The sequence below is a fragment of the Canis lupus genome, chromosome 1 (assembly GCF_011100685.1).
Source record: "Canis lupus familiaris isolate Mischka breed German Shepherd chromosome 1, alternate assembly UU_Cfam_GSD_1.0, whole genome shotgun sequence".
NCBI lineage: Eukaryota > Metazoa > Chordata > Mammalia > Carnivora > Canidae > Canis > Canis lupus.
In genome coordinates, this window is record NC_049222.1 from 75,430,292 (window position 1) to 75,442,912 (window position 12,621).

General features: G+C 41.0%; 1 long non-coding RNA gene across 4 annotated transcripts in view; it reads right to left on the bottom strand.

Moving 5' to 3' along the window:
• Window positions 1-12,621, bottom strand: part of LOC111096447 — a 49,097-nt gene that overhangs the window by 3,353 nt on the left and 33,123 nt on the right. For 3 of the 4 annotated variants that reach the window (XR_005354052.1, XR_005354051.1, XR_005354054.1), the window contains one exon: window positions 11,892-12,109. The exons of the other annotated variant lie outside the window; for it this stretch is intronic. This is a non-coding gene — a long non-coding RNA (uncharacterized LOC111096447). The remainder of the gene's footprint in view (window positions 1-11,891; window positions 12,110-12,621) is intronic. 4 annotated transcript variants of the gene reach the window in all.

A 12,621-nucleotide genomic window follows, 5' to 3' on the forward strand; every position in this document is an offset into this window, starting at 1 on the left:
TGCCTTCCCATTGCGCTTAGTACGAACACCAAAATTCTCCCATGGTTTCCAAGGCCCTGCCCAGTCAGGACACCCTTCCTCTGTGACCAGCAAAAGGCTCTTCTGCTCCAAAACTCTTATTTCTTCTCTCATCCCCTTTCCATGTCTCCATCACATTTATTCCTGTCCATCCTCTAGAGCACAGCTCACAGGCCACTTCCTGACAGGACATGCTCTACCACATCCTCACAGCATTCTGGTCTAATCCCTTGTGGCTCCGATCGCAAGCATGATTAAATAAATAATTATGTGCTATGTGATTTAATGTCAGTGTCCCCCACTACATCTATGTTCCAAAGAATAGAAACCTTTATTTTCTTGTTCACTGCTTTACCTGAGCTGTCACCACAATGCCTGGATTATAGTTGGCCTGAAAAGTCTTTTAAATAAGCAAATTCACAATTTAAGCATAAGCTATTAAAGGCATGAAAAAGGTCTTATTCACGAGTTTACCCCCTCCATCTAGCACAGGCCTTCCACATAATAGGATCCAAAAAGATATTTTTATTTTGATTTTTTTTGAAGATTTTATTTATTTATTAGAAGGAGAAAGAGAGAGAAAGAGAGAGAGAGAATGAACAGGCAGAGGGGAGAAGGAGAGGGATAGGAAGAGGTACAAGCTGATTCTCACTAAGCATGGAACCAGTGTGGGCTCGATCCTAGGATCCTGAGATCATGACCTGAGCTGAAACCCAGAGTCCAAAGCTTAATAGACTGAGCCACACTTGGGCCCTCAAAAAGATATTTTTTTAATGAGTGGCTCTACCTCATAATGCTAGCTTTTTATTTTGTAAAAGTTGAAGGATAATAAGAAAGCCCTAAGTGTGAAAGTTCGAAAAAAGAAATATTAAATAATGCCATTTTTAAAAAGCCCAACTTCAGGACTGATTTAGGTCAATCATATTATTTATATTTACCTTCGCTGCCTAGAGAGCTAAGGCTGAGATTTGCATGGGAAGATAGGGTCTTCAGCTTACCAATCTTCAAATAAAATACGACTCTGACCTAAAGTTTAGACATCGTCGGTGAATACAGATAGGAGCAATTTCCTATGCTGACTATGGATGAAAGGTCATTCCCTGTTTGGTTGTTGCATTACGTGCTCTTACATTGTTGCACCATAAAAATAAGCAGGACATTTGTTTTGAGTTATCAGAGAATTTTAATCTTGGCAGCTTCTCCGTCTGTGTAGAGCCAGGGTCTCTCAGACATAAGCTACTCTCTTAGACAGTTTCTAAAGCTACATTAACTGCTTCGAGCAAGTTGGACAATGTGCCAAGAACAAATGGAGATGCTGCAGTAAGGAAAAGTGCACAGCCGTAATATGGCTAGAGGATCAAACCAAGCATGCATACCCGAGAAGGGAAAGCCCTGGTGGGTGCTGCTAACATAGAATAGTAATCTTACCTTCATCACGAAAACTAACCCAACCGTGAGGTAGCAGTACAGCCTGAAAATTTTCAAAACTGCAGCTCGAATTTGCATGCCTAGGAACATAGGCATGTGTCAGTGAAGAGACTGGTTTGCTGAGGTTAAGTGTGAGAAAAAATAGTGTTGCTAGTTGCTTTAAAGTAGTGCTTCATGCAATGTTTTCTGTGGAGCACTCGAGTAGGATGATAAAGAGGGAGGGGGTCCTGTAATCCCTCCTGGAGATTCACCATGCATGCAATCATATGAAAACCCCTATAGTAAAGAAATCTGTTAAACCTGGCATTTTCCAAAATTAATTGACTGTGGAACCTTTTCCTATGTAGCATCCTGTTGTCATTTATCATTTTTTGGCTGGCAGACATCTCAAGTAGCTTCTTCTGTTTAGGGAATCCCCAACTGTGTGAGAATCTTGCAGAGAGGCAAAGCCTACCTCTTTCCACAGGAGGTAAAAGGCAAAGAATCCCCCTGCCTCACTTTGTGGGAACCAGGGCATCACATGCCCTTAGGGCCAATGGGCTGCTGCCTCCTGGGACTTGGACTCTGTAGTAAATGGAGGAAAAGCAGAAGCAGTGCAAACTCCTGGGAGCTATGATGGGCACAAGATTCAGAGCTCAGAGCCATTGGGGGTGCAAGGAAAGTGATAAGTATCTACAGGTGGTGGCAGTGGTGTCCTACCAGGCGGTCCCCAGGGCATGGTTTTAGCTGTGATTCTAGTCACCTACCTCACCCTGGGCTCCTGACCATTGTCTCAAGGTGTTCTCCAGTCTTCCATCAGGAAACATGAATTCAAGTACCTTTCTCTTCCTATTAAGTCATCCAGAGGCAGCCTCTGTTGCCTGCAGATGAGAATTTCACTCTGACTTGTCCTTTAACATCTGTCAGAATGAAGGCTTCAGTGGAATGACCCTGGAACGTGCTACCTTCTCATGCAACATGACCAACCTAGTAAGTTGGATTCTAAGATGACAGTATAGTAAATTGGTGTGCTTTTATGTCCTTGACCGGACATATTAATGCAACTTCCAACAAGCGATTTACTATTTCGTATGAAGTTTATGGAAAAAAAAAAAGTCTCAGAAAAAAAAATTCATCTCTGATTTCACCTCCAGATCATGTAATAGGTCTCTTGTAGGCACCACCTCACTTCCTCTGACTTGGCCATGACTTTTCCTCCCTGACCCTCCCCATACCACAGTCGACTATTTCTTTTATCCTTAAACAGGATCCACTCCATCTTAGTGCTAAGCAGTGTGAGTTTTGTGCAGATTATGCAGGCTGCAAATCTAAGAAGAAATAATAACTGTGCAACACAAACATGTTTCCCCCGACAGGAGATTTTACCTGCTAATTTTTTAAAAATACTGTAGTTCAAAATAAAATATGTCACATTAAGTTTTCCAGGAGGAAGAACCAAGTTGAAATGAACCACCTGAGTAGCAACTGGAGTCAAAATCCTCTAGTGTCACTGACGAGGAAACAAGAGGTGAAAGCACACAGGCAAATATAAATGTTAGAGCTACTACACATGTATTTTTTTTTCTCCTTTTCTAGGTGGTGAAAACAATCTCATATATTTCCATCTAAAAATGTCATATGTTGAGAGTAAATTTGACATATTTCTTCCTGGTATGGGTGACCTCTGGACCTCTGTTTCAAATACACCATTCCCAAATCTGTTAAGTTTCCATATTGTTAATTGTGCTATCTTGGTCTTGCATCTCACTTGTGATAATGGACTGATAATGGATGAAATGGGATTTCCTGCTTGTAACTAAAAACAATAACAACAAACCCTTGATTTCTGAGCTATACCATCAATACACATGAGTAATTTCAGCTTATTTACACTGTCCCCCACCCATATTTCCTGCTGGTCCTTGTGAGAAAATGGGAGTATAGAAATACTGTGCCTTGTTAAAAGCTTTGACTAAAACAAAAAATTCTGGAGATTTTAGTTTTTTGCTTTGCATTCAAATACAAATACATCTACGTAATGGAAGAATTGACTTATTTGAAAAAATAACACTTTGAGTTACTAACTAAAATCTTCCTAGGGGTGCCTGGGTGGCTCAGTGGTTGAGCATCTGCCTTTGGCTCAGGTCGTGATCCTGGGGTCCTGGGATCGAGTCCCACATTGGGCTCTTTGCAGGGAGCCTGCATCTCCCTCTGCCTATGTCTCTGCCTCTCTCAGGAATAAATAAATAAAATCTTTTATAAATAAATAAATAAATAAATAAATAAATAAATAAATAAATAAATAAATATTCTTTCCATTTCCTCTTGATCGCTCTTCCCTTGGGCTGCAAACATACACCTGTCATTTTTCCAGGGGTGGTGGAAAGAGGACTTAGAAGGTCAGAAAGAAAATAGAACAAAAACATCCAATTCTTCGGTGTAAATCTCAAAAGCTAGGGGTTCAGGTACAAAAAGAGAGAATCAAAATGTAGATGTGTGAGTCAGGACCGGACTCTTCTCCCTTTCAATGACCCACCAACAACCTGAGAAGCATGAGGCTACAGCTCAGCAGGCCAACCTAAGGACAAGGTGACACAAGGCACATCTCAGAGACTGGCAGCAGAAAACATTGCCAGATAGACACCAAGAAACAGCCGAGGGACGTTTGAGTAAACAGCCCCCTACCTAAAGCTTAACATCCACCTGAGGGGCAATGTAGTTTATAAAAGAGGATAAAAATCCCCAAATGTAGTAAAATGTTTAACCTAAAGTGACTGAGAAATTTTGAAAATTCACTGACTTTACCTGAAAGTATTGAGATCCCATTTTCTGTATTAGGAAAAGTGGAAGCTCAAGGACAGAGATAAAAATTTTGTTCCTGAAAAAAATACTCCATTTTATGGGTAGTTTGTATCCCTTTGAGTCAGATCTACATAAAGAACCTAGGTCTGAGGGCAATCCACTCAGTACTGGCCTTTCTGATCAACCTGAACTGCTCGGGTCTTCAGGGCTGGTTGAAGTAGGGGAAGCAGAGATGGTAAAATACATGGAAGCAGGTGGCACCTGGAGAAGTTTTGAGAAGTCCACATGAGAAATGAGGCAAGGAGGGGAATGGGAAGGAGGAAGAGGACTGCATCATTATCTGTCTTTCTCTAAAGTCCCAAGGGGGCAAATCCCTTTGTTCATCACTTATGCAGGCTCCGGGTGGCTTAAGAGGGAAATGTCAGGAGTTACAGGCAAATGGAAGGATGTCTGCTGATTATGTAGGACAGATGGATGGGATGCAGTCTTTGCAGGAAGTATCTAGCCTGGAAACAATATTTTGAGAAATTCAAAATCAGAAGTTTTCATGCATAGCAGAATGAGAAATGTATATGGTGATAAGGAATGAAACTAAACCTTGGTACTCAGGATTCCCTTGTATTTGAGCTGCCAGTGTGGTATTATCACCTTGGATCAAAATCTGAGAGCTCGTTCATTACTGGTGATTATGTCCCACTTCCAGTACTGATAATTACATTCTACTTCCCTGACTCCCCCTGGACCATCTATTAAGCATGTTTCCTTTCCCTTCTGGTCTCGTGTTATTTCCTGTTCTGCATTTCTGGTTCCCAAGGGGCTGGTGAGCCATGGTGAGCTCGTATTCATCATATACCTTGAGATCTTTGAATGAGAAGTGCTATGAAAGTGCCAGTTGATCTTAGCAAGAGCTAAGCATCCCTTATGTGTTAGGCCGTCCTAACCATGTCCCCTTCCATGTCCTTCCCCTCCTGTTTCTCCCCTCCTTATTTGCAAGCGGTTCACATTTAACTCAAGCCTTTCCTGCCTCCATTGTCAGCATCTCAAAAACAAGGAACATGTCTTCTCTTCTCTTCTCTTGGTAGCTTCCAGTGAATAATAAATATGCCATGGTGGTTGGTAATAGATTGTTTAACTACGTGTTCATAAAGCCACAATGGACTCCTACCTCTTAAGACCCCTCATAAACTCCCACCCAGAACCCTCTTCACGAGTCCTTCTATCCCAACTATCTAAACTAACATAGCTCTTAAAAATAATCTTTTCAGCATTTATCTGATTGGATAATGCAAGCAAGATAAGGAGTGAAAGCCATAAAAGGTACCACTTAGTGGGTACTTACAACATTTCTGAATGCACACGTACAGTCATGCATGAATGAAGTGATCAATCAGTCAATAGAGATAGAAGAGTAAGGCCCTTTGTGGTGGCAGTGACAGAGACCCAGTTAGATCTAGAGCACCAAAGGAAATGTACTGGTTTTGATTCAGAATCCAGGGAACACCACATCTCCACACTGCATGCATGGCAGGTGTTCACAGGGCCTGGGGGGCAAAGAGAATTAAGTGTATTTGGACTATCTCTCAGCTCTGTTTATTTGCATGTATCAGCTTCACACTTCTTTCATTCTGTTGACTTTCTAGACAAGATCTCCAACAGCTTACAAATGTTACGTCTATGGTTCATTCACCACCTGGAGGAAGATGAATCCTAAAATTAGCCCCAAGTCCAAATGACCTAAAAAGGTCCTCCTTGGTCCAGGTAGGGTCAGGTGTCCTACCCGGGATCTGTAGGGCCTTGTAACCAGGAGAGTGTGCAGGAAGGAGACAGGGTGGGAAGCTTCTGGGAGCACAACCCTGAAGGTCAAGGATTTCCTGGAGGAGTCAGGAAAGAGCTAAGAGAGGACTACACAAAAGCTACAAGATTATGTAAGACTGGGTGCATTCCAGCCTAGCAGTCCAGTCCTGTCAGGTGGAGTAAAGAAACAGCAAAAGCTTGAACTTGTCTCTGTCACCTCTCTCAAGCCACTCCTAATGCTGGATGGTGAATACTGAGACTCTAGCCTGCTCCCGGGCCAAGATAACCAACAACTTCAGTGGGATGCTGGAGAACCTCCCAGTGCTCGCCTAAGGGGCCTTCCCAGATGCCAGGATTTTGCACCCATACCCATAACAGCCCACTTGCCAGGCCTCATGCTTTTCAATGTGAGGAAATATTGGCAGAAGAGACAATGAGTGAAGGAGAAAGGAAAAAGAAGGAGGCAAAGACATGGACAGAAGAACAATAAAGGCAGTGGTTGTTGGCACAGAAGACAGAGAATGTGGACTCATTGCTGACACAGGTACAAGTGAGGCTGAGGAGCAGGGGAGACCCAGGAGGAGATCACCTCTTTAAGCATATGACTCCCAACCCTTTTCAGAACTTCTAAGCCCAGGCCCCAAGGCACACCATGCTGCTAAGAGATGGGTAATGAGGTAACCAGGAAGGATCTGGGTTTTCATCCTGCTCTTAGCAGGTCACTTAAATACTTAGTTTCAACTTCCTCCTTTGTAAACTTGGGGACAGGTCTATGTGTTTTCCATGGTTCCTTTCTCTTCGTTAGAGCTTTCATCCCCATGAATGGGGATCTGGACAGGTGGAGAGATCAATAAATTAACAGGTAACATGGCAGCAAAGGACAAGCAAGATGGGAGGCAATCTTTTAAACATCTTTTGAGGTCCCATTAAAATCTGTTGATCATGCCTCTGCTGGCAAACTCTGGACAAATTTTGTTGTCATCCCATAACTTTGACTTTCCTACCTTGGTGAGAATCAAGAATTCTGAGACCTTTACACAAGGACTGAAATGCTTTCAGATTCATGAGCTGAAGTATAAAAGGCCCTGGTCCCACGGTGATTAACTGGGATTTTATAGGCACTGTTTCAAACCAGTGCCATACTACATGTCTTCACTTACTGTAGTTATGATTTCATTAGCCTCTCTGATAAATAATGCAGCGACTTTAATGATGCATTTCCTCTTAAAAAAAAAAAAAACCCACAATCGAAATGCCATTTCATAAAGCAGGGAAGAACAATGACTTCTGTTTAATTTTTATTACTTTTAAATTAATCTGTAAGGTTTTAAGAAGTGAAAACCACCTTCTTGCAAGAACAAACAAACAAAAAACCAAAAACGAAAGAAAAAGGTTAACTGGCTTTAAAAGGTACAGTCATTTCTGGGGGACTGCAGAATGGATATAGGTCAAGAATCAGCATGGAAGCTCCACCTTCGTCAACTGAGCCCTTTCTAGATCACAAAAGGAAAGTGGTCCTGCCAAATTAAAACCCTCCATAACAATAAAACCTGATTTAATGCAGTCATTATTTTTCCATTAAATCTGAATATCATCTAATGCATGGATGTTATTTTAAACCTACCACACTAATGCAAATGCAGCATTGCCTGTAAATCAGACCTAAACGTTCCATCAGTTGTCATTACTGCTATTGACAATCACAATACTTCATCCCCAAGGACACCATCCCCTCAGCCCCTGACTCCAGAGATGTAGGGGGAAAAAAAGGAGATGTATTTTAATTTCGAACAGAGAGCTGCTTACTGAAGTGTAGAGGTTGGGTCAGTCACACCCTGGAGGTCTCAGCTTAATTTAGTTCAACATATAACCCTTGCTTCTCCAGGCCACACTAGGCTAGAAAAAACCAAGGCTTAGGTTTGGAACAACTGGGAAAAGAAAAAACTCTCTAAATGTTTAAACCAGAGGAAACTTAGCTCTAGGAACTGGTGACACAAGGCATGAATTTGACTGGAAGAATTGAGAAGCCAAACGGGAGAGGATGATGATGCAACCCAGAGATTGGTCACATGTTGGCTGGATGGAAAGAGGGAATATGAAGTGGATCCAGGATCCTTGGGCCAGAGATGCTGGGGGGATTCTGGAACCACACCATCCTCGTCCCATGGGATTTGGAGACATGGACTCAGAGGCAACATTACTACTGCTGGATGCTGCCAGGGGCACAGGGTGGGTGAAATACCCTGACTTCTGTCTTTTCCTTACCCACCTACATCTGCCAGTGCCTCCCATTGGCAAAACCCTGGTAGAAGCCAACTTACCTCAGGGACATGGGGAAGGCAGATGGATGTCTGTTCCCTTGCAATGAAGAGCAGGAGAAGAATGAGGAAAAGGTCAAAGAGCAAACAGGCCCAGAGCAGCAGAAGTTACAACCATGTTAATATGTGGCTTCTGCCTCCCTGAGCGGGGCTACTCCAACCCCTGCCTCCAGCCCCACCACAGACACTCTGTTGAGAGCTGCGGAAGTCCATGGAGGTTCTGCTCCACAGTGCGACACCTCTGTTAATCAAGTTTCTTCAACCTCAGAGTCTGTGGGGTGATGGATATCATAGTTGGCTCCCCAGTACCTTACACCCCTCACCCCTGTGGAGAAGCCCTGCTGTCTAGGAGGGGATGCAGTGTCTCCACCCTGGCTCTAAGTTCAGGTCTCAGTTGGCTCTGACTACACCCCCCCTTCACCACAGTGACTGGGTTGGGGTTGAGGGGTGGGCGGCCCACAACACTGGCCTAGGTGGTCAGAGCACATTGTCACCCTCAGAGTGATTGGTTCAGAGCAAAGGTATTTGTGCAACAAATGAAGAAAAGAGAAGTTACAGATAAGGAAGCATGTGGCCCCAGGAACCTACAGCAGAGATTTGGCTGCCTCCCTGAGGATGAGGCAGCCATCCAGAGGAAGGCAGGACCCAGAGAACCACAGAGACCAAGCCCCAGCCCGGATGACCACATGAGCCTAGAGAACAACCCCTCCTCCTGCACACACACACCCCTCAAGACTTCACAATTGTGTGACATGACAAATTCCTTTATGGTTTAAACCACTTGAGCTTTCTGTTGCTTGCAAATGAAGTCCTAACTGATTAAGGAACCATTGCTTCTTCAAAGATTTGGCACATGGTAGACAATAATGAGCAATTTTTTGCTCTTATTTTCTTATACAGCTATTGAAAAATTTATGCCAAGCTACCCAGGAACTGAAATGGGGGTAGTCTGGATTTCTAGTGTGATATGGTCTTACATTGGATTCTTAATATTTGTAACCCATGCTAAACCTGCCTCCAATACAGGACACATACCCTAACCATTTCTCTCTAACTCACGGAGAGTTTCCTAACTTGCAAAGGCTCTATCCTGCCACACCACACCTTTCCCTCAGCCCCTAACTCCGGAGGATTGAAGCCTCCATTTCTCCTTTGTTCAAACAGGTTCTGAGGGTCTAATTGTTAACTATCTCTCCTGGAGACAAGAGAGAACTCATAAAAGCACAGCCTCCTTGGGTGATAAAGACTAGGCTCTCCTCTTGTGGAGTCCTTTCTATGAGCCAGATGCACTGAAGGGTGTGAAGAATAAAGTAGCTGCAACAGGAGGTTGTGGGTAGAAACTTTCCCATGTGTCTAGCCTTCACAATGGCAACTGGAAGACAAAAAGCCAGGAATGCTTCTAAGCATCCTACAAAGTACAAGATAGCCCACATGGCAAAGAATTAACCAATTTAAAATGTCCATAGTGTCAAGGCTGAGAAACTATGCTCTAGAGGTAAAGTCTTAAGAAAACAAGGAAAAAAAAAAAAAGAAAACAATCGGAGGAACATTGTTCAAATAGGCTGAGTACATTTATTTTTTTATTTATCTTTGATTGTATGCTGCAGACAATTCTGCAATTTTGTCCTTGTTTTCTATTCATTGTATAGTTCTTTATATTGCCTTCCTACTCTGCCTTGGCGGTCTAGCACCATAGAGAAAAAAGTATAATTGCATGCACCCTTATCCTGCTCCACCATTAAGTACAATATTTGCTGAAAGCATTTTTATAGTAACTACTATCAAGTATAGAAAGTTTCAGTCTATTGCTAGTTTGCTAAAGGTTTCTGTCATCAATGTTAAATTTTATCAAGTGCTTTTTTTCTGTATCTATGGAGGTGATCAAATAGTTTTGCCCTTTCTATTAATGCAGTGAATTACATTAATTAATTTTTCTTATGCTAAACCAAACTTTCATGCCCATAACACCAAGCTTGGAGATGAGATGCTGTGTTTCTATCTATATTGAATCAATTTGATAGTAGTTTGCAAAGAATTTCAGTACTGATATTCAGGAATGAAATTGGCCTGTGATTATCCTTTTTTAAAATTTCCTTTACTGATGTGGCATCAAAATTATGCTAGCCTCTTTCAATGAACTGAGAAGTGATCCCATTTCTATATTCTTCAGAAAAATTAATCTAAGACTGAAATTTTCTGTTTGTCAAATGTTAAGGAGAACTTGACCTGTAAATTCATCCAGGCATGCTCCTTTCTGTAAGGGAAGATTTAAAAACGATTGATTAATAGTTCTAGGACTACTCTGATTTTCCATTTCTTCTTGAATCACTTGCAATAATTTTTTCTTAGATACCATTGCAATAATATATATATTTCAGAAATCTCTCCACTTTAGCTTTTTAACTTCTTTTGTCATAAAGAATTTATAATATTTCCTCATTATCATTTGAGTATCTGACATATCTGTGGCTCTTTTGTATATTTTATTTGGCTTATTATTTTTATTTTTTTCCTCTTGCCCAGAGTTTAGTCAATCATATTAGTGTTTACAAAGACCTCTCCTATGACCTTATTCATTTTCCCTATCTGACAGTGCTTTTAACTTCTATTTCTACTGTCTGTAGGTTTAGCCTATTGTTCTTTTCTTAATTTCTTAAATTGGATGCTTATTTCATTAACTTTTAGCCTTCTTTTTCCTTGGTATGGCTTCAAATTTCCCTCCAAATCCTAAGTTAGCTGCACCTCACAAGTTTCAGTGCCATTCGTATTGATATGATTTTTTACTCACTGATTAATTAGTAAATATATTTTTTACAATCCCACACTTGTGAATTTTTCTACTCATCTTTTTTGAGTATAAACAGATAACAAAAGCAGTTATGTTTTGGCCACATGGCATGCTTCTTACATTGTCAGTCCTTTGAAATTTTTGAAGATGTGCTTTGTAGCCTAATAGGTGATTGTTTTTCATAAATTATTCACATGTACATTAGAAGAATATGTTTTTTTGAAATTAATTATAAACGTGCCCATTTGATCAAGTTTAATTGTACCATTCAAATATTCCATATATTTATTGGCCCTGCCATGATGGACTTATCTTTTATCCCAGGTACTTTTATTAACTTTTGCTTTGGATATGTTGTGGCATTTTAAGGGAACCTAGGTGGCAGTCAGTTAAGCAGGCCACCTCTTGGTTTTGGGTGGGATCATGATCTTAGGATCATGATCTCAGGGTAGTAAGATTAAGCCCCTCACTGGGCTCTGCACTCAGTGGAGAGTACTTTGGGAACTCTCTCTTCTTCTCCCTCCCCCCTCCCCCACTCAAATAAATAAGTAAAACTCTTTTAAAACAAGAAAATTATTTAGATATGTTGTGACTATCTGTTGTGACTAATAACATTTATTTTATTAAATGTATACATATGTAGAATTTTCAATCTTCCAGAGAACTGAATCTTTTATATCTATCTAGTGATTCATTTCTTCTCTGCTAAATATTATTGCATGTCTATTTCATGAATATAATATATCAACTCTGGTGCTACTTACCTGGTACATGTTTTTTTCATCCTTTATTTTCAACTTTTCTTTGTCCTTAATGTCGTTATTAATAGACAGCATAAAGGGCAGCCCCGGTAGTCCAGTGGTTTGGTGCCTGCCTTGGGCCCGGGCTGTAATCCTGGAGACCAGGGATCAAGTCCCATGTCGGGCTCCCTGCATGGAGCCTGCTTCTCCCTCTCTCTCTGCCTCTATCTCTCTCTCTGTGTCTGTCATGAATAAATAAATAAAATATTTTTAAAAAATAGCGTAAAGAGTTTTAATCCAATCTGATAATCTTTGTTTTTTATCAGGATTAATTTTTCATTGACCTTGACTGAGAGTGTTGATGTTTGGATTTATTTCTATCATTTGGTTTTGTGCTGCCTATTTTTTTATTTCTTTTCTCCTTCTTTCTCTCTGTTTCCTTTCTTTCCTGAACTATTTTTTTATTAAACTATAGTTGACATGCAATTTTCTTGACCTTTTTTATATTGACTCCATCTTTTCTTATTCTAATAATTTGAAAAGTATACATAATATTCCTTCCTTCCTTCCTTCCTTCCTTCCTTCCTTCCTTCCTTCCTTCCTTCTTCCTTCCTTCTTTCCTTCCTTCTTCTTTCCTTCCTTCCTTCCTTCCTTCCTTCCTTCCTTCCTTCCTTCCTTAGTGGTATTTTCACCAAATACTTTAATATGAAACTTTAACCTAAGAAATCCAAAATTGATCACTATCTTTATCTTT